Source organism: Plecotus auritus, assembly GCF_963455305.1.
Source record: "Plecotus auritus genome assembly, chromosome: 1".
Taxonomy (NCBI): Eukaryota; Metazoa; Chordata; class Mammalia; order Chiroptera; family Vespertilionidae; genus Plecotus; species Plecotus auritus.
The window spans coordinates 134,801,265-134,828,123 of NC_137770.1; the positions used below are offsets into that span (position 1 = coordinate 134,801,265).

A 26,859-nucleotide genomic window follows, 5' to 3' on the forward strand; every position below is an offset into this window, starting at 1 on the left:
TTCCTTGGTTCCTTCTCCCACCCCACCCCCCAACAAAAAAAATATTAACCCCCTGGGAAGGAGATATAGGGAGTGGTGGAAAATAGATATGGAATTTTTTGGGGGGAAGATGAAAAAGTTATGGAATTAGATACTGGTAAATATACTAAAATCTACAAATTGTACCCTTTAAAAGGGTGATTTATATAGTAAGGAAATTGTATCTCAATAAAAAGTGGGAAATACATTTTAAAAAATTGACTTCCTTAGTTTTGCTACAAGAATTAAAATGTGAATTAAAAAGTATACTTTTATGATATTGATCAATATTATTTGAAAATGTGTACAGGAATGGTAAGATTTGAGTGTTTATATTGCTCTAGAAACATACATAGTTGTATTTTGTTAAATATGAGATTAGTTTTCAAAAGTTTAGCTTCATTCTTCTGTACAAATGAAACTTTTATCTTTTAATGTAGAATTTAGTACTTTTTTCCCATTATTAATTTTCTAAACTGGTCTCAGAGCAGAGCCTCTTGTACCCTTCTGTTTTATTTTGATTTTTTTTTGTTTGTTTAATACATTGAAGGAAATCAGAAAACAGTATTATTTTCAAATTAAATTAAGATTCTAAAAAAAAGAATCTATTATTATTATTTTTTGTTATTAATTTTAACCTGAGGATATTTTTCCATTGATTTTCAGAGAGAGAGGAAGGGAGGAAAGGAGGGAGGGAGAGAGAGAGAGAAATCAATGTGAGAGAGATACACTGATTGGTTGCTTCCTGCAAGCACCCTGACCAGGCGGGAATCAAACCTGCAATCCAGGTACATGCCTTTGACTTGAAATTGAACTTGCGACCCTTAAGTGGACACTCTAACAACTGAGCAACATTGGCCAGGGCAAGAATTTATTTTTAATTTTTATTTAATGGCCCAATCGTTCATCTGCATGGCAAACACTGTGCTGGTGTCTGCTGCAAAAAAGCACAAAACACTCAAAATTTCTATTGAGGGACAGCAGAGATGGCCACCCCAAAATATGCTTTTGGGATTTTGATTAAGTTGGTTAATTTCAAGAAATCAGACTTAGAAAAAAACCTTTGACCTTCACCCTTATTGCCTAAAAAACAGATAGAGAACCTCTCTAGAAAAAAAGCTATCATCATAGATAACTATAGTTCAATATGAACCATTTGTGATAGACAAGGAGGAAGGAGCAAGGCACATTTGATCAAAGTTCTGTCTGTGTCCTATTGTTTCAAGTTGGCCCAACAAACATTTGTTTACTAAATATTAACTATTTTCATCTCCTAGTGAACTGCTTTCCTGCCCTTAGAACTCCCAAACAATAAGCTCCCAACGCCCCTTTCTCCTTACCTCAAGATGGTACATAAGCTTCAACTGCCTAACTTATCCCCAGATCCCATATTCTTCTGGAGCCCCTGTATCTACATATGTAATAAATTTGGCTATTTTCTCCTTTTAATTTGTCTCATGTCAATTATTAGAGGAGCCAGAAGAACTACAAGGGAGAAGAGGGGAACTTTCCCCCTCTCCTACACTATTTCTAGGAGCATAAGACTGTGGACTTATAAAGCCCAGAATGAAAGTCAAACTTTCTTATTTTTTTAAAATAAGTTGAATGTTGAGGTTTTAGAAATACTTTCCAAAAGAACTTCAATATAAGGCAGAGCAGAAATTCTCAAGCAATTAAGCAATGCCTTTTTGATATTTCACACTAAAATTGAAATCCCCACTAGTCAGACATATAATTTGTTTTATATAGTGTAAACAACATTCCGAATAAGCTTGGTTGCTAAATTTCTACAATTCATTTATATAAAGTAAATTTGTAAATATCATTGATGTTTCTGTTGACATATAAACATTTAATAGTGTATGTGCAACATATAATACCTGTCATTATTTAGAAATATTCATTTTGCAAAATGTATCTTTATTGTTGAAAGTATTACAGATGTCCCATTTTTCCCCCATTGACTCCCTCTCCCCACTCTATCCCCTTTCCAGGCCTTCCCTGCACTATTGTCTTTGTCCATAGGTTATGCATATATGCCTATAAGTTCTTTGGTTAATAATGGCTATTCAAATCTTTTATTTGAGCTCTTAGTATTATGAATTATTATGGGTACAAGCTAGAAAATTTCAAGTTTTATGAAAGGATAAAATTTAAAATGATTTGACCCTCCCACCATGAGGAAAATACAACTTACTTTTTTGTGTGTATCCTTCCAAAGAATGTTAATTCATAAATATACATTTATATATATACTAGAGGCCTGGTGCATGAAATTTGTGCACTTGGGGAGGGGGTTCCCTCAGCCCAGCCTGCACCCTCTCTAATCTGGGACCCCTCAGGGGATGTCCGACTGCCAGTTTAGGCCTGATACCTGGGATCAGGCCTAAACCAGTAGTCGGACATCCCTATCACAATCCGGGACCACTAGCTCCTAACTGCTCACCTGCCTGCCTGCCTGATCCCCGTAACTGCCCCCCCCACCAGCCTGGTCACCCCCAACTTCCCCCCTGCTGGCCTGGTTGCCCTATGCAGCCTGCTGTTCAGTCATTTGGTCGTCCCTCACTAACCCCCCTGCCAGCCTGTTGCCCCACGCAGCCTGCTCTTCGGTCATCCGTCCAGTTGTTTCAACTGTGACGGCCCCTGGCTTTTTATATATTAGGATGCATTTACACAAATAGGATAACATTACAGTCATCATAATTTCTATCCTTATCCAACTATATATTTTGGACTGCTTTCTTTACCAAAAAATAGATCTTATTTATTTAAAGAGCACAGAATAATCTGTTAAGAAAGTTGCTCACCATTAATAAATATCTTGGTTGTATAGTGTGTTGTAAAATATGTTTTTGCTATTACAAATCATACTACAATAAACTTTCTTGTAATATACATTTACTCTGTGTAACTATGAATTTCAAAGCCATTCCTTGATCCTATTAACCTTTAACATGTTGGAGTACAATACAGAGTAGTATACACAGAAAAGCACTCTGCTATTATCCTGTCCTCTCTGGTTCATTAATGTATCTCTAAATGTCCAACATTTAATCATGATGAAGTTAATAAAGCAATCTGTATCTCAGAAAAATATGAATGAAAATACTTGCAAAAGGTATGACCTTAGAATTACTTCATTAAAAAGTAAACTGGCAAGTGATTAACCTGTAATTAAGATATTTTATCAGGAATGAGTCAATTTCTTTTCTAGAATTAAGACAAAGAGGAAAAAAAAGAATCAGGAGGGGAATTCTTTACTGATTTAAAGAGAAGGACACAAGAACATGTGTGTGAACTGTGAGAAATGACTTAAAAGGGGATCATAACTCAGTTGTTTCTTTGTTTTTTGCTTTGTTGTTGTTGTTTCTTTAGTAAGACTCTGTAGTCCAATTAAGGCTCCCAGCAATAATATGGAGTAACAGTATTTTAGAGCATAACTAAGGCTTAATCAAAATGTCACTTTAGTCTGTCACAGGTTACACTTCAAAAACCTTAGGGTTACCTCAATTAAAAGTGAGCCTTTAGCCCTGCAGGTTTGGCTTAGTGGGTAGAGCATTGGCCAGAGGACCTGGGAGTCACAGGTTTCATTCCCAAAGAGCATGTGCCTCTGTTGCAGGTTCCATCAGGAGGCAACCAATCTGTCTCTCATGTAGATTCTCAGTCTCTCTCTCTCTCTCTCTCTCTCTCTCTCTCTCTCTCCCTATCTATCTATCTTTCAATATTTCTCTCCCTTCTTCCCTTCCACTCTCAAAAAAAAAAAAATCAATGGAAAAAATATCCTTGGGTAAGGATTAAAAAAAAAAAAAAGTGAGTCTTTATTCAAATTGAAAAAGACAGGGAAAAGTGTGCTATTTTTACATCCTTTAATATATTCTATTTTTGTTGATAACCTTCCCATACAATGTTTTTGCTTTCTGAAAAATCATCCAAAGAGGTTGCAAATGATATTACGTTATAGTATATCTTTCTTGTTCACAATTATGAGCAATTTATTATTTATTTTAATTAAATAATAGCAATCACATTTCCACACAAGGACTAACTGCATGAAAACTAACCAGTCATTAAAATTTCAGTCCAGCCCTAGCCAGTTTGGCTCAGTGGATAGAGCGTCAGCCTGTGGACCAAAGGGTCCCAGGTTCGATTCTGGTCAAGGGCATGTACCTGGGTTGAGGGCTTCTCCCCAGCCCTGGCCCTGGTCAACCAATTGATGTGTTTCTTTCATGTTGATATTTCTCTTTTTCTCTCTCTCTTCCACTCTCTCTACTGCATGACTCTCTCTCTATAGTGCAAGGTCTTGGACTATATGTAAAATATTAAATATTCCAAAGTATGCTTAAATAGTAAAATATATGGATTCTGTGCTACCCATAGTGAAGTAACAGTTATTTCAAACTCTGAAGCTCAAGGTGTTTGAAAGCAAAATATCTTGTACCTAGTGCCTAGGAACCATTTCCTCCTTGGTAATTCAACAACTTACTGTTGCACATTGAATTGATTAAACTAGTTACATTACACTAGAGGAGACAGGGACATTACCACACCACACCACTTTATTTTCTTCAGAGGCTGCCACCAACTTCCTCCCAATGAAGAAAATAGTTGTGATTGTACCATGATTAGTTAGTAAATCTTAGAGTACTCTGACCAAAAATGACTATGAAAGGAAGTTTCCACCTCCACTATATTGAAGGAAGCTAAAAGGAAGGTAAACATCCATATTTTAAGAGGCCTTCCCAGCGCACCTAAGACATAATGGAAGTGTCTATACCAGGGGTGGGCAAACTTTTTGACTCGAGGGCCACAATGGGTTCTTAAACTGGACCGGAAGGCCAGAACAAAAGCATGGATGGACTGTTTGTGTGAACTAATATAAATTCAAAGTAAAGGAGCGGAGGGGAGAACAAGAGAACCCTCCGCTCTTTCGGATCCGCGGGCCGGATAGAACAGCCGAACGGGCCGGATCCGGCCCGCGGGCTGTAGTTTGCCCACGGCTGGTCTATACTAATAAAAGCCTATGTGGTCATCACGCCCTCACACTGTGATGCCCTCATGCTGCATGGAGCCATCACCAGGAGGCTGCATACACAGCGGGCGCGTGTGAGTGTGTGTGGGGGCAAAGGGGGTGCTGTGTGAGCTGCGAGGCATGTGCAGGTGGGTGAGGAACTTGATGCTGCATCCCTAGCAGGGCCTTGACCAGGAGGTGCATCGGGGGAGCAGATAGCGGCTGCCACTGCCCAGGGCTGGCCCGAGGCTCAGGCAAGCCACAGATGGTGGCTGCTGCTGCAAAGGCCTGAGGTTCAGGCAATGAGGGCCACGCCGAGGCTCAGGCAAGCTGTAGTGGCTGCAAGGGCAGAGGCTCAGGCAGCCTTGTGGCTGGCAGTGGCAGCAGCAGAGGTGTGATGGGGGCGTCACCTTCCCCTGATCCATGTGCTGCCTCCTGCAGAGGGAGGCCAGAGGCAGCAGCAGTGAAGGGGTGATGGGGGTTGTGCCTTCCCCTGATGCCCTGGTCGCCTCCCACAGAGGGAGGCCAGACTGTGGCTTAGGCCCGCTGGCCCCTGTGAGAGGTGGGCAGGCTTGGCTGAGGGACTCCCCCACAGTGCATGAATTTTCATGCACTGGGCCTCTAGTGAGTAGATATTGCTTATAGTTATCAATTAAGGTTAGAGTGTCAGGGCTACATTATTTTTATAATTTCTTCATCAGTTTTATAACAAAGACACTGAAAATTGATCATTAAAAGCACTTAATATAGCCCTGGCTGTGTGGCTTAGTTGGTTGGAGTGTCATTGCATACACCAGAAGGTTGCAGGTTTGATTCCCCTTCAGGGCACATACCTTACTTGTGGGTTTGATTCCTGGGCAACTGATCCTACAGGAGCAATTGATCAGTGTTTCTCTCTCCTCTCTCTCTCCTCTCTCTCTCCTCTCTTCTCTCTCTCTCTTTCTCTCCCCTTCTCTCCCTCCCTCTCTCTCCCTCTCTCTAAAATCAATGAAAAATATATCATTGGGTGAGGATTAAAATAAAACAAAACAAAATAAAAGCACTTACTATAGATTGCATACACCAATAACTGTATTATGGAGTTCTCTAAAAACATAGGTGCATTTGATTACTTTTCTGATGTTCCACTTAATAGAAACTCAAACACATAGAAATTTTTCAAAATCCCCACAGGTATTAGTTTTAGCTGTTTTATTCATCAAATGGAAGTTTCTTTATTTAATGACTGCAAGAATGCTAAGGTCCTGAGGGAACAGCAATGAGCTTTTCGGAGTTGGAGGGCTGAGCTTTAATGGCTGAGCTGACCCTATGCTGAGGCAAAGGCTCTCAAATTGCCCACCTTACTCCATGCCAGGGGCTTAGTACTTCCTTCCTTCACTTGAAATCAATAAAGAATGATGGCTTATCCCAGTTAAAACTGAGTTTATCATTCTCACACATCCTCATAGAAAGAAGGGAAGTTGATAAGAAAATATAGCTTTGTTCCTATCAAAAAAAAAATGAGTATGGCTTCAAGAAATCGGTAAATCATAATGGAGAATGTTATAGTTGAGAAGATTGAAACAATCATAAAAAGAAATGCAAAAGCTACAACAATTATTCTGGTATTTGTATAATCTCTGGTGTACGAACAAAAAAAGAAAGTTATCTGAGTCTTTAAAAATTATATTTAAATTCAGTCATTATAATTTTATCTTTTATAATTTTAATACATTTTATTTTCAAATGAGTAATAGATGATTATTTTCCACAACCACTTAGCTTAAAAATTATTCACAGCCCCTTTTTAAAGTGTGATCATTGCAAAGAGTGCAATATATAGCTTGTATATAGAGATTTTATATTTGACAAAAATAAGTTTATGTAGATGCATGTGCATATGTATACATGCATGTATGTGTTTGTACACACACACATACACACACATATACAGGCATACCTCAGAGATATTGCAGGTTCAGTTCTAGACCACAGCAATAAAGTGAATACTGCAATAAAGTAAGAAACATGAAATTTTTGGTTTCCCAGTTCATATAAAAGTTATATTTATACTATACTGTGTGCAATAGCATATCTAAAAAACTGTAGACACCTTATTTAAAAATATTTATTGCTAAATGCTATCCATCATATAAGCCTTCAGCAAGTCATAATTCCTCCTGGTAGAGGGTCTTGCTTTCAATTTGCAAACAACAAAATAAAAGAGTATTAGTGAATCACATAAAGCGAAGCACAATAAAGTGAGACATGCCTATATATATAAACTACTACTATTGTATTACAGTGTGAAGATTAATAAAGAAAAATCTCATTTATTTTTAAAATTTATCTTTATTGTTGAAAATATTATATAAGTCACCTTGTTTTTCCCATTGATCCCCTCCATCTCACTCCCACCCCCTCCCAAGCCTTCACCACACTATTGTCAGTGTTCTTGGGTTATGCATATATACATATAAATTCTTTGGTTAATCTCTTCCCTTGGGAGGATCACTCATGCCCTAGCACTCACCCCAAAAAGGAAGTGTCTATACTCTCCACAGCCAACAGGAGGATGTTTTTGTACTTTATTACTTCAGTGGGAAGAATGAGGATCTCCTTCTTGCCTGCCAACCACTCAGCCAATGAAAAGCCATTATACTTCCAATGCCCAGTTTCCTCCAAAGGACTCTTTGTTAACAATAACTCCTCGGAGTTACCTGTCTCCATTACAAAACAACATTCTTCTCCTTTGTTCTCTGGACTTGCAGGTGACTAGCCATGAATATCCCGAATTGCAATTCTTTATTGTTCTTGAATATACCCATTTTCCTAGGCCAGTGGTCGGCAAACTCATTAGTCAACAGAGCCAAATATCAACAGTACAACGATTGAAATTTCTTTTGAGAGCCAAATTTTTTAAACTTAAACTTCTTCTAACGCCACTTCTTCAAAATAGACTCGCCCAGGCCGTGGTATTTTGTGGAAGAGCCACACTCAAGGGGCCAAAGAGCCGCATGTAGCTCGCAAGCCGCAGTTTGCCGACCATGGTCCTAGGCAAATATAGGTCAACAATAGTAGGATGACAATTTCTCAAGGACAGACAGATACATTCTTCTTCGTAGCTAAATTCTATTAGACCTACTCATTTCAAATATTTTATGGTAAGACTATGGTTGGACCACTTTTAATTTGTTTAAGAAATCTTAAAGCAGTTCCAGGGAGCAGAATTTACCACCCCAAAATGTGCCTCTTTGGCATAAGGATTACTTTAGGCTGATTGTTTTTAAGAAACACAGAATAGCTCTAAAAAATAAGTAGTAGTCACTCTTTTGTAAAATATATTTACAAGGAAAATTTCCATTGTAATGTCTTCACTCTGTACCAGGAAGAAGATGAGAAAATCTCTAGAAATTTATCAGTGGAGAAGGCACAACTATCACTTTTAAGTGCTCGGTTGTTTATCTCCCATAACTCCCTCCCCACTCTCAATATCTTTTGTCTTTAGCTGGAGATGGTAATGGCTTGGCCATTTGGGGGAGTTACTCAGTTTTCCTGGGTATCTTCCATGTATACAGAACATGTACACATTATTAAGCTTCTGTTTGTTTTTTCTCTGGTTAATTTATACTTTTATTATGGGGGGGGGTCTTAGCCAAGAACCTAGAAAGTTAGAAGGAAAATTATTTTTCCTCTCCTAAGCAGGAAACACTGATTATCAAAGAAAAATATTAAATTTTCACATGGAGAATAGAAGAATGGTTTTTCATGGAAAATAATTCTGAAAGAAAAATGGAAGGGGGGGATAGAAGGATGGAAAGAGGATAGGACAGGATGAAGGAAGAGGTAAATAAACCAAGCAGTTATTTGATTCCTCCTAACCAAGTTCCAAGTTTGGTGAGGTGATATTAGAAAAAAAACAAGTCAAACAACTAGGGCTTGAAAATAAATAGTTTAAATGATCTTTGTTCAGACTGTCAGGAAGCAGTACTCCCCTCTCCCCTCCCTCTCATCTTTTCCTCCTTCCCTCTTTCTTTGTCTTCCTCCCTCTGCCTTTGGCTTTAGTGGTGTGATGATGTGAGGTCAGTGATCCATCCCTCCAAATTTGAGAAAATAAATTAACAAAGAGAAATAGAGCTGAAAGTTTTGTATTCAATTTTTCAATTATTTCAACCCTGACTTGAACTACACCTGAAGATAAACTCTGCTTTCATGCTATTGGTTGTGTGAACCAAGAAATTCCCTTTTGCTTGAGGCCAATTTGGCTTGGGTTTTTCCAATTACAGATAAATGAGCCCTAAGTAACACAACGCTGTTTTCTAGTCTTAAGTTGTTGAAACCAAAAATCTTATGCTATAGAATGTTGATTAACAAGCTTACGACCCCCACATCACTCCATTTGTCTCACTCTTTGAAATAGTAATTCAACTGAAGGTCTCAATTCTTCCTTTGACTACTGTATAGTCAATATATGATTTCAACTTACAATGGTAAATCGTATCTTTAAATTGTTATTGATAGCACCAAATTCAGCAATAAATGAATACTAACCTCCATTTAAACTCAGTTCACATGGATTCTTTCCATCCAAGAAGCACTGAATCCCAGAAAAACCTATTACCCCATCCAGTAATATTTTGTAATATGTACTTTGAATCAGTTTGAAAGAGTTGATACTTTCCATTCTGAATATGGATTTTATTTTATAGAGGGAAATATGTGGATGGACAGGATAGGGGAAATCTTCATAATAATATTAAAACATGACACTGTTTTCCAAGGAGATATATATATTATATATATATATATAATATAGAGGAGAGAGAGAGAGAGAGAGAGAGAGAGAGAGAATTTTTTTTCAAAACTGGTGATATTTTTTTTTCATGGATCCCCAAATGTTCAAATATTAAAGTTATTATGCAAACAGCAATATATAGGAAGTAACTATAAAAAAAATGAAACTGTTTTCTTTCTATTTATAAACATAGATTTAGTGCTCGACTCCAAACCCAGTATTTATTAATGAATATACATATAAATATTCAAATAATACCTCTTGAGTGTACACGCATGATTTCACAGAAATTCCCTGTTTTTCTTTAAAATTCCCCTTGAAATTTAATATAGATACTTTAGAGACAACTATTTATTTCCATGTTTTCAACTGTAATTACAGTATCACCTAAAATTGAAGAAATGATTTCCCCACATTCATTGGAAAATTTGGTCATTAATTATACAAATGATTTCATCCATTTATTTTGATCACAATAAAATAATAATTGATAGTAATATACTTATTATATAGGTACTTAGATAAATATCTCAATTTCCAATTTAGTAAAAATACTCAAAAATGTATTAGAACTATTAAAGGGATTACCATGAATTAAAAAACAGTTCTTGGCACAAATTAGTCTAAAGAAGTATAAAATCAATTTTCCCAAACATAAAAAAAAGAAAATTACTTGTTTTCTCCAGAATTTGATGAACATGTACATAATATAAAAGGCAAATTTGTCAAGCTAATGTTGTACACACAGGCCCCTTCTTTTGTGTTTCTAATTTGATACTGTCTTTCCTCAAAAGCTCCACCAAATTATATAATTTTTAATACTCTGAAAAACCTGGACTGGTCTTACCTATTATATAATTTTAAAAATAATTATTATCTTCAGTTTTCCTAATCATGTTCCAAAGGTCATACATTATTTGAGATAGTTCTTTTAAATTTTCATTCTGGCTAATTTAACTATATTGAGTTATTCTAGATCTGTATGAAAGTTTATTGTTATTAATTTCTTTATTGTTATTAATTTCTGCAATCACTGGGAAATAAAAGTATTTTCCTAATTTTGCCTTAGAAGATTTCTTCAATCTCAGGGCCTGCACAAAGTAAAGAAGAATGAGACTAACAAGCTGACAATCTACTCAGACTAAATATTACACTTTGATATATAAAATATAAAGATATATTTTTTGCTAGTGCTGCTCAACATTCTATTACTTTTCAGTCACTATGTGAAGTCCTGAGAAGCATTATTTTACTTACTCCTCACAACAGGCCATTGGGACACTAAGATTAGCCCCATTTTTTAGATGAAGAAACTGATATATATCATGCTAAGAAAATTAATTTTAATGTATACTGTGGCAGCAGCAGATAAAATATGTGCTTGGTTATTTTTGAATTCACTAGTAAAAATTTCAAATGATTAACACAATATACATTACCTTACTTATATTAAACTCTAAATTCACATTATGAGAAAACAGAAAAAATGTAAATAAAGTATTTCATTTTCAGTAATTTCAGGGAGATTTTTCATATCCATGACAAAACACCTTTGTGGAAAATATTTAGGTGAATGTGATACGAATTCCCAAGTACCCCCTCACAAATGTATTTCTTTACTAAAAGTAAAAACACTGAATTGGATTGTATTTACTTTGTAATTATGTACTTTTTGCAAACAAATAATAAACAGCAAGTTGGAAAACCATAATTGAACTGTTCCATGGCCTACATCTTGCACCTTATTATACCTGCAACAGTATGCCAAATTCCTGTAATGTGATGCATGAATGAGAACATTATTAAATAAAACAAGGTGTGTATGAAGTCCCAGAATAAAATAATTGTGCTATCTAGATTTAATTTACAGAATAAATGAATAGTAAATATGAACTACTGAAACATAATTAGAAAGTAAAATGAAATCTTGAGAAATGACAAAATGTCACTCTGAACTAAACCAAGCCCAAGTGCAACTTGGAGAAACAAACACAGATTCTTCCTTGGGCTTCAGGTGAATGGCATGGCCCCTTGCATAAGAGAATAACCCTTTTGGGGAAGCTTTTCTAATGCAGCAATAAGTGGGTGAAGAAGAAAACACAAATCAAAATTACATTTAACCATGTTAGGAAGCATCTTAGGTAAAAGCATTTTGAGGACATTTGATGCATTTGAGGAATCAGCAAATACTCCCAAAGGTTTAAGAAAATAATATATTCTTCAAAAATCCATGTTTATGTGGATGGACAGGCAGCAGGACTGAATATTATAAATAGTTAACATATATTTGATGAAAGTATTAAAAAATGGAGGTAAGGTTGTCTTCCAAAATAGGCATGGTGGGTGGCTATGTCCCATGACCCAAACGTGCAGGGGGTTGGGCTCAGTTATTTATTCCTACCTTATATATTAGTGGCTTAAAGTAACAACCATTTTATTTCTTCATGATTTGTGGGTCATCAATATGAGCTGGTTCTTCTGCTGGTCTAACCTGGGGTCACTCATGTGACTATAATTACTGGAAGCTCAATTGTGTCTGAATGGTATAAGGTGGCCTCATTCACATGCCTTGCCATTGCTGCAGAATGTCAGCTGGGCCACTGTCTAGAGCAGAAAACCTGGGCTTTTTCACATGGTGATAATATTTTTCCATAATGGCAAGAATGGAGGGTACATGGTGTCTAAGAGGGTTCAGCTTGGTAGTTATACCATATTACTTCTGCCACACCTATCCTTCAAAGCAAGTCGAATGTCAGTCTAGATTCAAGGAGAAGGGTAACATATCTACTCTTGAGGGGAAGACATACAATAAATTTGTGGCCATTTTAAATTTTCCAAAGGAGGTCAGAAAGTAAATAACAGAGGGTAACACACCACATGAATTAATCTAGAAATGGTCTGTTCTACCAAAGATATAGCTAGAATTAAACATCAGATTCTGGCTGTAAGGCCTCTCTGTCATTAAAATAACAGCATAGAAATTTGTAATAAAGGTGACAAAATGAGTTTGGCATTTGACTTTTTCTCTGGTCTTATCCCAATGGAAAGAGGTTGGGGTGGGGGGGGAGTAGGGGGAGCCTGAAACTCTCATTAAGGACTGCAATATCAGTCTGCACAGAACTCATGGTAATGGGTAGGAAAGGGGGAAATCTCCTCTAAGTATAGCACATTTAGCATCTTCTTTAAGATCAGAAGAATTTGGACTTGAATTCTAGCCCTATCATCTATTAATCATATAATCATGGACAAGTAAAGTTACTGCCCTCAGTTTCAACTTATTCCTCTAAAAATGTGTATCATCATGCCTGAGATGTATGATTATTCCATGGAGTAGAGGAAAGTGAAAATCAACAGTGATTGCCTAGCAAAGAGCACATTCTCAGAAAATGATGAAGATGCTGCTGCTGATGACCAACATCTATTATATATTATCCAAGTTATACTTGTTAGCATCATCCAGTGCTTTCCACATAGAGTACTTGGAGGAAAACTCATGTGTTTTCCTCAGTGGAGGTCTTAGAATTGCATTCATCCTCGGGCTCTTACTTTCCAAAGATATCTAAGGATCTTGTTATTTTATTAATAAGTTCCTATCCGTGATTTAAGAAGGAAAACAGGCTCACTAAGAAAAAAAAATGTTAACTATAAGAGAACAAGGATAAATCAAATAAAGATCATACATAGAAGATAGAAAGGAAAAAAAGTTGGGGAAAATTTAGTTTCAGTACAAACTGCCTTAAACATGTCACAGATTGGTCCCCGAGAGCGTTTTGCAATCACTAACATATACAGTGAAGACCTGAAGTCATTAAGAGAAGTAAACTATATTTAGAATTAGTGTGTCAATTTTAACAATGTAGCACTTATGCTAAAAGCAAAGCATTTGAATGACATTTTTAAACAAATAACTTCAAGATTATGAGGAATGTTGATAACCTAGAGAGTCATTCTACAAGTATACCAGATGAAATGGAGGTTTGCTGTAATTTCCTTCAGTATTCAAATTATTTTCCCTTTGTTAGAAATTAGGTATCCTTATATGAAGGCTGGAGAAACTGCTAGGAGTATCATTGTCAATTTTATTCAAAAATGGAGGAGGTAGCACAAATTAACTGAACATAGAAATCAGTTTCATCTAGGCTTAAGAGGAAACGAAAAGGCTAATATGTGAGAATGTCATCAACACTGACTCTGTCCTAGGGCTGCCCTTCTGAAGGAATATTTGTTCCTTCTGGGCTGCAGCTTCCTTATTTGGCATTTGTGACTCAAAGGAACAATGGTGAGCAGAGTATCTCAGCATGCACTAAATGATGAGTAAATGTTTGCTAAAGGAATCAGAGAATGGGCTTGAGTCATTGTTATCCAGATCAGAGAGCTCATGAGGCAGCCACCCCTTCACCTTAGTATCAGGTAAAATCTACTAATCTTAGCTTGCTCTATTTCATTTTCATATTTATTATGACTAATATCATTACAATGTATAAGTAACTTTTCTTTCAATATTTAGTGAAAAGATTTAAGTTAATTTCTTCATTATAAGCAAATCATAGTGTCAACATTGAGAAAGTGGGCTCAGGTATGGACCTAGAGAAGATTCATTTGATGTGAACCCCGAGAAGAAATTTATCTGCTAAGACGTACTCTCCGTGTTCAACTAAAAGCCCCAAATACATACACAATAAAAGAGCCTAGTGCTCATTTGCTGACAGGTGCTCCTCCCGTACACCAGGAAGAACCTCTGACTGAACGAACTCTCAGCCTCCCGAAAAATGCCTCACTTGTTTACAAAGTCCGAAAACTGCAGGAAAACCCTGATTTTATCTTTCTACCAACAGAATGAGACCTGCCCTGTCCAATCAGAAATGCATAATATGGAAAACATTTACATAAAATGAACTTAATTAAGAACCTGGACAGAAAACTTCTATTATAAAAGATGTCCTCCCTAGTTTAGGTTGTTACCTGAATTTATGTCTCCTGGACTGTAGCTCCTTTTTGCTCAAATAAATGTATTTTATTCCTTATTATAGTCTGAAATTAATTTTGGTTTACACAGGTATTTTTACTAGTGTCTAGACTCAGAATGGCAAATACTCTTAAAGTTGTGACCAAACTTGGATTGACAAGTTGTAGCATCCCAGAGGTATGTTAATTTTTTTTCATTGAATTTATTGGAGTGACATTGGTTAATAAAATTATGTAAGTTTTATGTGTAAAATTCTATAAGACATCATCTGTATATTGTGTTGTGTGTTTCCTACCCCAAGTCAAGTTGCCTTCCATCACCATGTGTCCCCACCCCCTTTGCCCTTTTCTACCTCCCCCTAACCCTCTTTCCTCTGGCAATCCCTATAGGACTCCAAGGCCTTGTCCAGGCTCAAAAGAAAAATAGTAATTAATCAAATAGCAATATTTGACATGAATGCAGATGGAGAGTTAAACCATGTATACCTACTTTCTCTGTTCCAAAAGCAAAGAAATAATGGCCCTGCTCAACTCTGTGCTGGTCATCACATGTGTTTTGTTGGCGCTGGTACCATGCTTCAATTAAAAGCGAGGCAAAAAAACTGAAGTCCATCTAGAAGAGAGGGATAATGAAGACAACATAGCTAACATTTATTGAGCGTAAAAGATAATATGGCTTGAAATAATAATCAGTTTGGGTCCAGAGTTAGATTTAATCAAAAGCAGACTAATCATGGGTTGGGGATCTCAAATAAGTCAGTTTAAATATTTGAGGTACTGTCATTGGGAATTAGGCTTATTGTGTACCCCTCCTTCTATTAAAATTAATTACAAGCCACAGGATGCCAGATTTTTGGCTTAATGACAAAAATAAATTATGTAATATGCCTATTCAAAAATGGAATATTCTACTTTAGGTGGAGTGATTTTAGAATCACTGAAGGTACTCAAGCTTAGTCAAGATGACCAATTGGGCTTTAGAGAAAATTTTAAAGTGAATACATGTAAGACTAACACAAAAATTTCACAATGACAGACCCAGCAAAGGTTAAAATAAATTTAAATGTTTTGGTTAAGTCTTACACTCTACAGTGTACAAGAGATTGTCCAGCCTCCAATGTCTTAAACCCAGTCAGTTTTCCAGCTTTACATCTTCTGCTTAGTGTCTGAAGACACTGGACTATATGAACCCTGGTTTGGCTTTAGCATTCTTTGGAATTCTAAGGGTCTATGACCCTCCAGAAGATAAGCCTTTAACTATCCAATTAATTTAATTTTACCCATCCTTTAATTTCTCTTTTATGCTCATAACTAGAGGTCTGGTGCATGGATTCATGCACCAGTGGGGTCCCTCCCTGGATGGCCCTGATTGGGACTGGACAAGATGGGCCGGACACACCCTGAAGTCCTCTTGTGGTCCCTCCCCACCCAATCGTGCACCAGTGGGGTCCCTTGGTCTGGCCTATAGGGATTGGGCCAAAACCACTCGGTGCATGGATTTGTCCAGGGTGTGTCCAGCCCATCTTGCCCAGTCCCGATCAGCCGGACCTCAGCAGGAAGCTAACCTACCAGTCGGAGCGTCTGTTCCCTGGTGGTGAGTGTGCATCATAGCTACCAGTCGAACGGTCCAACGGTTGAATGGTCACTTAGGCTTTTATATATATAGATTGCTAATGACGAGATGATAGCAACTAAATGTGTCTTTTATTATTAGCTTCATTTTAGAATTGAGGAAAACAAGGCTCAGAGAGGTTATAAGACTTGCTCAAAATTACACAGGCCTGAGACACAGGTTTGTGAAATCCCCAAGTTCATGCTTCAAGCCACTGCATATACCATCCTCCACAAAACACAGTTACAATTTCTTGATTTCCTCTCTCTCCTACTACAAACATAAAATATCAAAATATAATTGAAAATATCAGTTACTTTCAAGCATATGCATTTGTTTATATGTTTCATGTTACGAAGAAAATACATTCCTTGAGGTCAGGATCCAATGTCTAGTTATATGTTTTTAAAGTGCCTAACATTTGAACAATCAAAACATGGTAAGTATTCTCCACAATTTGTATGAATAACCCTAAATTCTCAATGTCAAGGTAAGCACATTTCTATTAAATGAGGCATTTCAAACTAAAATATTTGTGAATATTAGTGATATAATTATCTCTCTCCATGTAGAATAAAGCATACATACTACTCCATGCTATGTTCAATGTTGCCATATAAAAAATATGAATTTTACTGTTCCTATACAAATTCCTTAGCACTAATAAGACAAGTGCACATAAATCATTTCGTAACCTAATTTTACACCATGAGAAAAAAATAACAAAAAGTGTTAATTACTGAGAAATAGATACCACAGCCTGTTCTTCCAAAGAAAATAGAGAAAGTTAGTTTTCATGGTTACAGAATTGGTATGTTCTCACTACTAAATCACTGTAATGCAAGCATCCTATAACTTTGGAAGTGACACTACTAAGATTCATAAAAACCTACTTCTAGACAGGAAATGAGAAGTCTACATGGGGAATGGAATCCAGAGAGAAACTGTTGTGTGCCCTGGGCTCTTCAGCATTTCCTCAAAGGAACTGTGCAAGCAAAGTGAAAACACAGTAACTTAAACAACACTGTTTTGGCTTCTATTCCTGATAAAATATAGTGGTTCTAATTGAGTATATATTGATCTAATTAGTGTTTTCTTTCATTCTTTTTCTAAGAATTAAGAAACTGCTCCCGGAGTTGGGAAAAATGATCCTGTAACTTTATGTATCTTATTACTTCTTTTAGAGCCTTTTTTGTTAAAGCTCAAATTGATGAATTATTGAATGGAAATTCTGCAATTATTCTTCACAAGGATTATAATAACACCAATTTCAAAATATTTCATTGGAAGGTTTTTTTAAAACAATAAATTACATATATTCAACCACAAAGAAAAGAAGAGCATAAAATTTATGATTAAAAGATTTCTTCCATAAAAAAAAATATTTTTGAGGAAGACCCACATTAATCAATTGACATTTTCCTCTCAATGTGACCAAGTTTGTAACTTAAATAATCAAAGCAAATTTCCTAGAAATCTTACAAAAATAGTTTGTAGTTTTAATAATAAAGCCTTTTTCATATGATTTAGTTGATATCAGTAAAATGATAGTTCATTTATAAAACCATGTAACTCCACTATAATATTCTATCACTTGTTAACCATCTTAGTAATTAGTATTAAATTGTGTCATAGTTTAGTTAGTAGAACTCTATCAGAACAGTATCTATTAGGACACTCTGATATAAAAGTTTCAATATAGCATTAACTATCTCTGCATTAAATCCTTATATTTCTATCTATCTCTTTTTATACTCATATGAATTTGGGGTTTTCATAATTACATACAATTTATGTTGATAGAACATAACAAAAATGGTTTGCCTCTAAACAGAATAGCTTCAATACTTATAAACACAATACTTCCTAATTTCACCATACACACACCATGTAATGGACAAATTATTCTGCCTTAGGTTTTAAATAGTCCTCAATGATTAAAGGATGCCACAGGAATAAAAATGTGGGCTGTGGAAATATAATGTGTAGTCTCACTCTCTAGATGTACTGAACAAGGCAAAGTTACACACGTGTGTCAATGGAAGGATTTAGCAAAATTCCTTGTTAGTCAGTTTACCTAGGAGGTCACAATCACATCTGTTTAAAAGCCTAAATTTGTATCTTTTTACTTCAATGAAACATGGAACTTAGAACAGATTATATCATACACAAAACTCTGAAAGTATTGGCAATATTTCTGAGTAAAGAGGAAATTAAAACCACTGGAATTAGTGAATAGATTAGCCAGTTAAGCCTTTAGAAAATTTCAAGTAGCCTGTTTCCTCCAACCCCAAAATCGGCACGTGCACACACACACACACACACACACACACACACACAACGTATTAGCAATGTTTATTGGAAGTATCTCCTAACATAACTGAATACTTAAGAGCTATTGTGTAGTAGTTTCATGTAGAAGCAGGAACCTTGGTTGATATCTGCAAGCATCTCATCCCAACCACAGCAATAGTATCGGCAGAAAGCAAGATCCTAATTTCACCAGCTAGAAAACTCAGCAAAACTATGAAGCCAAAAGTGCTTCAAGCAGCAAGAGGAAACAGATCACTGGTTTAAGTGGACCAAGGAACTGATGGCCATTAATGAATAGATAAAAGGCAGATATAACATATGATGGTCATTTACATAAGATGCTATAACAAGATACTGCTTTACACTAAGAATACATTTAATGACAGAGGAGACAAAAATAATAAAAGAGGGGGAAGGGTGGGGCACTTTTCCCTCAAATGATCACAGCTGTTGCCATCCCTCTTGAGAAAAAAAAGAAAAGAAAGAAAATCACCTCTGTCTGGTATCTGTCAGATATATCTTGATGAACCCATCCCAAAACACATAAAGCACAAAAATCTCACATTTCAAAAATGAGGTGTGTGTGTTCATATATGTATATATCACATGCCTGTGGGAGAAAAAGACATGTGTGAAACGCAGAAGACTGGTGTTGCTCAAGGTCATTCCCTTTTTGTGGGCTGGGGGACAGAAGTCAAATGACAACTTCTTTCCACCTCCTATGTGCTCACATCGGTTCCCATGGGTGTCCTGGCTTTCTTATTACTCTGCCCCTCTTAATAGGCACCATAAGAGGGCTTACAAGGAAGGCAGATTTTGCTGAGAAATTTCCTGTCAATACCTGTCAGTCTTAACCTGTTAATGAGCCAGGCCAGCTCTAAGTACAAATGCTTAACAAGTATAGTGGACTCAGATCTCCAAATTGGTTTGCACGGTTCTGTCTCTCCAGACACAGGAAAAGGAAAGAGAGGCAGAAATGTCCATTTTTTTAGGAACTTCTATACATGAAACTCTGTGCTAGCAGGTGCTTTTGGTTATGACATTTCACCCAAATCCCTGAGGATGAGGGTAGAAGGACAAGACTTAACCTACAACAGACTAAATACTTTGCTCCTTAGTGAGAAAAGGCAAAAAAAAAAAAAAGTGAAATGAGGAGGAAAAGGATTATTTCATTATTTTTCCAAGGACTTATATTCTCCACCTGCATTCCTTCTTTCCTGGGCACACTCTAAACAGGTATGCCTTATTTGTTAACAAATATTACGAAGGACATAGTTTCTGTTGCAATGATATTCTGGAGAAATCTGGGGGACAAAGAGGAGTCCTTGTCAGATTTTTAGTATATAGAAGTCAGTTTTCTGTCTAGGATTTTCTGAGTGATGGGAGAAATACCAATAAATTCACTAAAAGAGAAAAAAAATTTTCACTTATTTTTTTCCAAATTCCCAAGTATTTTTAGTTTTATGCAGGCAGTACCTTGAGTCTTCAGAACGCAGAGTGGGGACCTGCTTTTCTGTTAAGTCTGAGTTACCCTCTATATCCTTTATTGGTGCTCTCCAGCGCTTGAAGGTAAGAGCAAATCTGTCTTTAAAGTGGCCCTATCTCCTTCATCTTTACTGGGCCTGGGGTGAAAGGGATGGTGTAGTAGTCTCTCCATTGGTATTCCAACTGAGGGTAAAGCAGCTATATAAATGAGCTGATTCAATCCAGAAGATGAAGAGGGGAGAGAAGAAAGAAACAAATGGAAATAGAGAAAAAGCACTTAGTTTCAGGTTTTGAATCCTGAGAAATCCTATTTGAATATCAAGGCATTTTTGCAGCAAGCGTTTATTCTATGTTCTTGAATATTCATTCACAAGGGGATGAGGGTTGCAGGCGCAGGACATCAATGCCCTCCATGCCTCTCTTTACCTCCTTCTCCTATCCAGGGAGCCACCTCAGCAAAGATGCGCCAGCGCCAGCGGTCTGCCTGGGGGCCCGCTGAGCTCTCCTGCCCCGCCCCAAGAAAGTGTCAAGGAGGGCCTGGCAGCTGCAGTGGAGGAGCCCAGCCCCCAAGCCGGCTGCATACATGGCTTTGTAGCACCACCAGCCTGCGAGGGCTGCAGCAGCAGCCGAGCCCAGACTCCAGAGGAGTCCAGGACATCAAGTGAGAGGAGCAAGCTAGTGGCCAGCTTGTAGTCTTCAAATGCCATCATATGGATATCTATCAAAATGCAGCTGGAAGAGGAATAGCAGGCAGTGCCCCTACACTCTTCTAAGCGGCTTCAGCAAAGAGAAACCCTGGTAGCAGTCCCAGTCACTGTCTCCTGGAGCAGGGCGCCCGGTGCTGGGCCTGGCCAAACCCTCCGCTGGGTGCAGCCATCGGGCAGCGCTGGAAGGCTGGAGACAAACAAGCACTCCTCGGCTGAATTATTCAGACCACCTTCACTATGGAATAAAATATTGATGAGACTACTTTGGAAGTGCTCGATCTTGCTAATCCTAATGCCCTCGAGAAGGGAGTGATTTTTTTTGTAGGGGACAAGGAGGTGATGGAAAAAAGGAATGAGAAATAAGGTGCTTTGGAAGTTCACTAAATTTTCTCTACCTCAGCTGGCCATGGGAATCTCCATTTTAACATTCAGACCCAATATGTTAATTAAGCAGTCACAAATACACCCTACTCCTTGTAAATCAAGAATTTTCAAAATTACATACTATACAGACATATTCACAAAAACTACTGCACACAAGCCCCTCTCCACAACTGAGACAATACAGCTAGGGTGGTGTTGGGGTGGTGGTTATGGTTTTAGCCTGGCTCCTCTAGATATACAAATGACTTCTTTCATGGATCTATTTTGCTACATTAAAAGCAACCCTCACAATTAAAAACCATATCTCAGTACACACACACACACACACACACACACACACACACACACACACACACAACAATGAATTTCCTTCCACGCAAAGACAAAGCAAGTTCCAAAAAACTCCATTTGGGATTAAAGTCTCCAGATGTGTAATTTACAACTACTAAAGGATTTGGCAAGCTTCGCCACAATAAGGAAAGAAAATCGACCTGGCACCAGGAGTAGAGAAGGGTCAAAAATTATCCTTGCCTGAAATAATGGGTGGAAACCAAACATCCTCTTACACTCCACAATCTGGGGAGGGTTGGATACCAAATGGTCCATGACAACCATAACCTGAAGGAAACGCTGGATTTTAATCTCTGGCATTTTCAGAGAGGCTCAACATGCCCAGTGTTCCAAAAGCATCTGTTACCGTGGATTGTATCCATATTCCCTTAGCTTTCACTGCTAGATTAAGTGCTCAGGTATGGATTTATAGCCCGCCTACTAGAATTATATTGCAACAACAGGGAACGCCCTTGGATACCCAGCTGTTAATAATTTCCAAAACATTAATAAGTAAAGTAGCCTGCAATGCAGATAAGACACTAGAAACAAGATCATAAGGAAACTGGGTGAGGCAAGTAGTCTTTTGCTTGTTACCTGATGCCTCTAGAGGAAAAGACGGTAGTAGGAGGACTTTCTGCCCGCAGGTACGATTCCGGCAAGGTGGCTCCAGGTGGCTTTCACAGTCCGACGCGGATCTCTCTCCTCACTTCGGCTGCCCTTTGCCATAGCTCAGCACCTGCATCCTAGGGAGTCCAAGAGATGGCTTCTGCCACTGATGCCGCTGCCTGCAGGTCGCGCTGGGTGGGGAATCCGCTGCGATCGCCCCATGAAACCCACGTTTCTGCGCCCAGGGAGCAGGCAGAGACAGGGCGGCCGCTCACGCACACTCAGACACATACACTCAAAAGCACACACGCACTCTCACCAAGGCGCGCGCGCACTCGCATTCACACTTGCACACGCACACCCAGCACAACACGGGGAGGAGGCAGCAAGGAGGGGACAGGCCCCTCTCACGATCGGCTTGGATGCCCACCGGACCAAGGGCAGCAAAGAGAGTGGTCTGACATAGCCATAGCCGGTAGATCATGTTTCCTTCAAGTTCTCCTCCAACCCAAATCCACATAATTCAAGAGCTGGTGACATTTTGACGGGGAGGAGAGAGCTGAGGAAGGGTTGAGGAAGAGTCGGGGATTTTGTTAAGCAGTTTTAAAAGCTATCCTTGTTACCTTGTTTGTACAGAAATCAGAACCAGCAGGAAAGGCTGAACTTTTGGCTTCAAATGATGTGGTCCAAAATGTAAATATCCTTCTGGCCAAGACAGGAGGGTCTGGATGCACAGAAACAAGAGGGCTGCGGGACCCTCTGTTGACCTTGTGATGTACCCGAAAGCAGGTTAATACCGGCGCTTTCCCAGCCTCTGGGTAAAAAGATCCACACACATAGGTCCACAGCCAGGTAGCCGCTCGGAATCCAGCAGGGAAAATGGGTCTGAGAGTCCTCCGCCCTCTCGGAGAACCTGAGCACGGAGGGCAAGCCGAGTTAACACATTTGCTTCTGGGCAGTTGGATAAAAGACAGTCAAATGCATCAGATAGGCGCTCACACACACACACACACACACACACACACACACACACACACACACGTAGCTGGAGAGCAGCTTACAAAAAATAAATGCCAAGATGACTTCGAAAGGCAGAAAAAATCCAGAATCCTCCGGAAAAAAAATGGAAGGACCCGCTGTAAGGTTATGAAAATCTTCCCAGATCATTCATTGTTTCTTTCTGGGATGAGTGTGTGCGTATTTCCAGAAGGTTTCGTTTGTCTGCCCCACCCCCGTCCAGTTGCGCTTTTTACTCCAGATGTAAACCGATCTCACAAACTGGATTATGTGGGTGGGTTGTGCTCATAGCCCAGAGCTCCGAAAAGTCAAGAATCCTAAGAGAACCGCGAGCTGCGAAGCCCTTCACATCCTCCAGGGAGAAGGAAAAACACGCACGAACACAGGCACACTCGCGCGCACGCACACTCAGAGTCCTCGATTCTGGCCGCTCTGCACACGCTCACCGCCTCCCTGCGCGCCCGCGCCGCTGCACACAGCGCCCCGCTCGCCGCCCAGGGCACCCAGGCGAGTCCGTGGCTCAGGAGCCGGGCTGGCAGCCCAGATCCACGGCTGCAGCCTCTGCTGAGGCGGGCCCCGGTCCTTGGCTCCCCGCGGCGGCGTGTTCCGGCAACAGCTACCGCCCAACCCGGAGCAACTGCACCCAGCGCTGCAGCAAGGAGGCGGTGCGGGCGCGCGGCCGTGGGCCTGGCCTTCACCACCGTGACGGGAGCTGCCGCGCCGCCCAGACTGAGAGTCAGGGGAGACCCCCGCGGGGGCCGCCGCGCCGCCCTTGCCCCTCTGAGCCTGGAAGGTTCGGAGCGATTTACCCTTGCCAGCTGTAGAGGGCCGGCGCAGCACCCGCAAATCCCGGGGCTGGGAAGTGCGGGGGCGTTGCAGGCAGGGGGAGGGGAGAAAGCGGAAAACCTGGAGCAAGGTGGCAAACTTCCAGAGGGTTCCCAACTCCTTCCGAGAGGGGGGACCTGCTGACCGCCCACTGCCCCACCTTGTGGTATAAAGGGACGGTCACCGGGTTAGTCAACGACTGACAGTGGTGGAAAAAGCCATTAGTTACAACCCGGCGGACAAATCTGAGACCTAGGACTGCTGACTTGGGATCTTAGCCACCTGCGACCAGCTCCCCTTAATAGCATAGTGGGTGGTAGATTTTCTTGGAAGTGGAAGGTGAAAAGAACATTTATACTTGAGAATCAACTGGGTTCAACTGTTGTCCACATTTTAGTATATCAAGGGTAGAAAGCAAGCCCAATAGTCGCCGTAAGCTGAGCCTGACCACTAAGGCCACGGGAACTGGGTACCGGCCTGAATCAGGAAAGAGAAGGGGGTGGGGAGACCGCTAGACGCTAGACCGGGCCCCACGGGGAGGGCTCGGCTTTTCTCGAGTCTCTGCCACTGCTCTCCGGAGCTTCGCTCCAAGACACTCTACCCTCACTCCCTCCAGCCGGGAAAGGGCTTCCCCCTGGGAACCCCCAATGAAATCACGCCGTTACTTTCAGGTGGAGCCAGGGAACCCTCTCCCCAGCACGTGGCCCTGGTTCCCAGCAGAGCGCCTCCCCTCCAGCTCCCCGCCCAGCTGGCCCGGACGCCCGCCAGAATCTAAAGAGAATGGAAGAGTTGGAGGTTGCAGCGGGGAGCTGGCTGACGACGGCCTCTGCCTGGCCGACCTGGGGAAGCCACGTGCTAGCAGTCTCCTCGGATAGGCGCTCTCGCGTTCTGCTACCAGTAGAGCCCCCCGCTCTAGCGTTGCTCTGCCGACGCACAGAAGCTCTTGTCAAACTCACCGACGGGCTCCCCGAAGTGCTTACAGGGCAACCACCGTAAGCAGGACCCACACAGCCGCCACCTTCTGGAAGACACCCGCGGGTGGTATCTCCTCCTTCCTCTTTCTTCTCTGTTCCCCCTCCATCCGCCAGACTCGGCGTCCAACCCCGGGTTGGGAAATCCCCGCAACCTTTCTGGCCGACTTGTTCCGAAGAAGCGCGGCTCTGGCGCTGCTGTTGCCACGGCGCCTCTGCTCCCCAAGTAAGCGGTCGGCGCCTCGTCCGGGGTTCTGGGGAGAGCTCTGCGGACCCCGAAGGCGCCGGCTGATCCGAGTTCGAGAGCTGAAGGATCACACTCGCCCAGCAGCAAGACTGTGCGGCGGTGCCTCACAAAAAATAAACCATCGGGACACAGCGGACACCTGCATCCGCGGACTCCGCTGCAGTCCAGGAGAGTCCCCACTACAACCAGCAGCGCTGCCCCTATGGCTTTAAGTCTCCCCAAGTGCAAGCAGGGGGTTTCCGATAAGTCCAGGGTGAGAACCTGCAGGGGACTGAGTCCCAGAGCCCCCTGCGGAACGGGGAGAGAGAGTGCTTCCATCCTCGTTTCACTTTAAACTTGGCGGCTTCTGGGACTTCACTGGAGGGCGCGGAGTTGCACCAGCGCGGACTAGCAGAGGCGAGAGAGCACTTCCAAATACTTGAGCACGCGGGGGTGACTCCTTTTTCCTTCAGGGTTGTCCCACTGGCGTGCTCCTCTTCCAGCTGAGCTGATTGGAACCGCTGAAGATTGGGAGCTGAAGCTTTGCAGTTCCCCTGGGACCAAAGTATATATACAGAGAGATGTTGAATGAGAAACCCAAAGACCTCGCCTTGCTGTACTGAATAACTTCTTTTTCGTTTTGGTTTTCTTTTCTTTTTATTACCCCCCCCCTCACTACTTTGTCCCCCCTCACCCCACCCCCGTGCCCGGATCCCGGATCGAGGTGAAGAGGGGGCACACTGATCCAGTTGTAGTAAGTGTAGAGTTGGGAACAGGGTAAAGTTCCACTGTCTTCCTGGGCGCACACGAGTGTGTGTGTGTGTGTGTGTGTGTGTGTGTGTGTGTGTGTGTGTGTGTTAGCCTGAGAAGGGTGAAACCCACCTATCTTTAATGTGCGGAGAAATACGTAATATGTTACTTTTCAGTGTGCTTTTAAGTTGCAAGCTCTAGGGAGCCTTCCTATTCACTGTAAAAGTGCTTTCTTCTGCTTTCACATTTCTTCTCCTCTCTAGGAAGCACTCTGGTGAAGCCGTGAAACCCTCACCCCCAGGTACAGTGTGTATTTGTTCCCTTCCCTCTTATACGGGCCCACTGGAGCTTGCCAGCAGAGGAAGAAGAAAGCTGTGTTTTATATGCCTGTCAGTGGAAAGTGGCAAGACTCTCAAGGAAAGGCCAGGGTATTCTTCCCAAAGGATCCTTCATAGAGTTAAAGGGTAATTTTTACTTTTATTTCCTCCAAAGGAAAAAAGGCCTCTGAAAACAAGATGGAAATTTTTAGTTTGTCTATATGATTATTATTACAATTAACTAACTCTGAAACTAGTATATCTTTAAGAGTTCAAACTAATTTCTTGTAGAATAGGGTCCCTTAACACATTAGCATCTGCAGTAAAGAGAACTAAATTTTATTTCAATAATTTATTTTTTTGTTTTTCTCAATATATTTGCCTACTGTCTTAATTTATCCCCAATCCAAAGTTTATACTAAATCACCTTTAAAATTATGTCAAGCTTCCCTCTACCTTGAAGATTGTTTAAGGTAATAAATGTTGGATTGTTTTCCCATAATAATCCAAAAGTTGAAAAAAAGTTGAGTGTTTTGCTGATTTCAGAC

General features: G+C 40.2%; 1 protein-coding gene across 9 annotated transcripts in view; it reads right to left on the minus strand.

Annotated features, from left to right (window-relative positions):
* Positions 1-25,667, minus strand: part of LRFN5 (leucine rich repeat and fibronectin type III domain containing 5) — a gene marked incomplete at its 3' end in the record, with an annotated part of 299,325 nt that extends 273,658 nt beyond the window's left edge. For 2 of the 9 annotated variants that reach the window (XM_080658213.1, XM_080658209.1), the window contains exon 1: positions 22,194-23,866. Of the gene's footprint in view, positions 1-6,965; positions 7,015-15,255; positions 15,379-22,193; positions 24,005-25,003 lie in introns of those variants that run through there. The other 7 variants (XM_080658212.1, XM_080658211.1, XM_080658207.1 and 4 more) reach the window with 7 other exon arrangements.
* Positions 25,668-26,859: the final 1,192 nt, after the last annotated feature.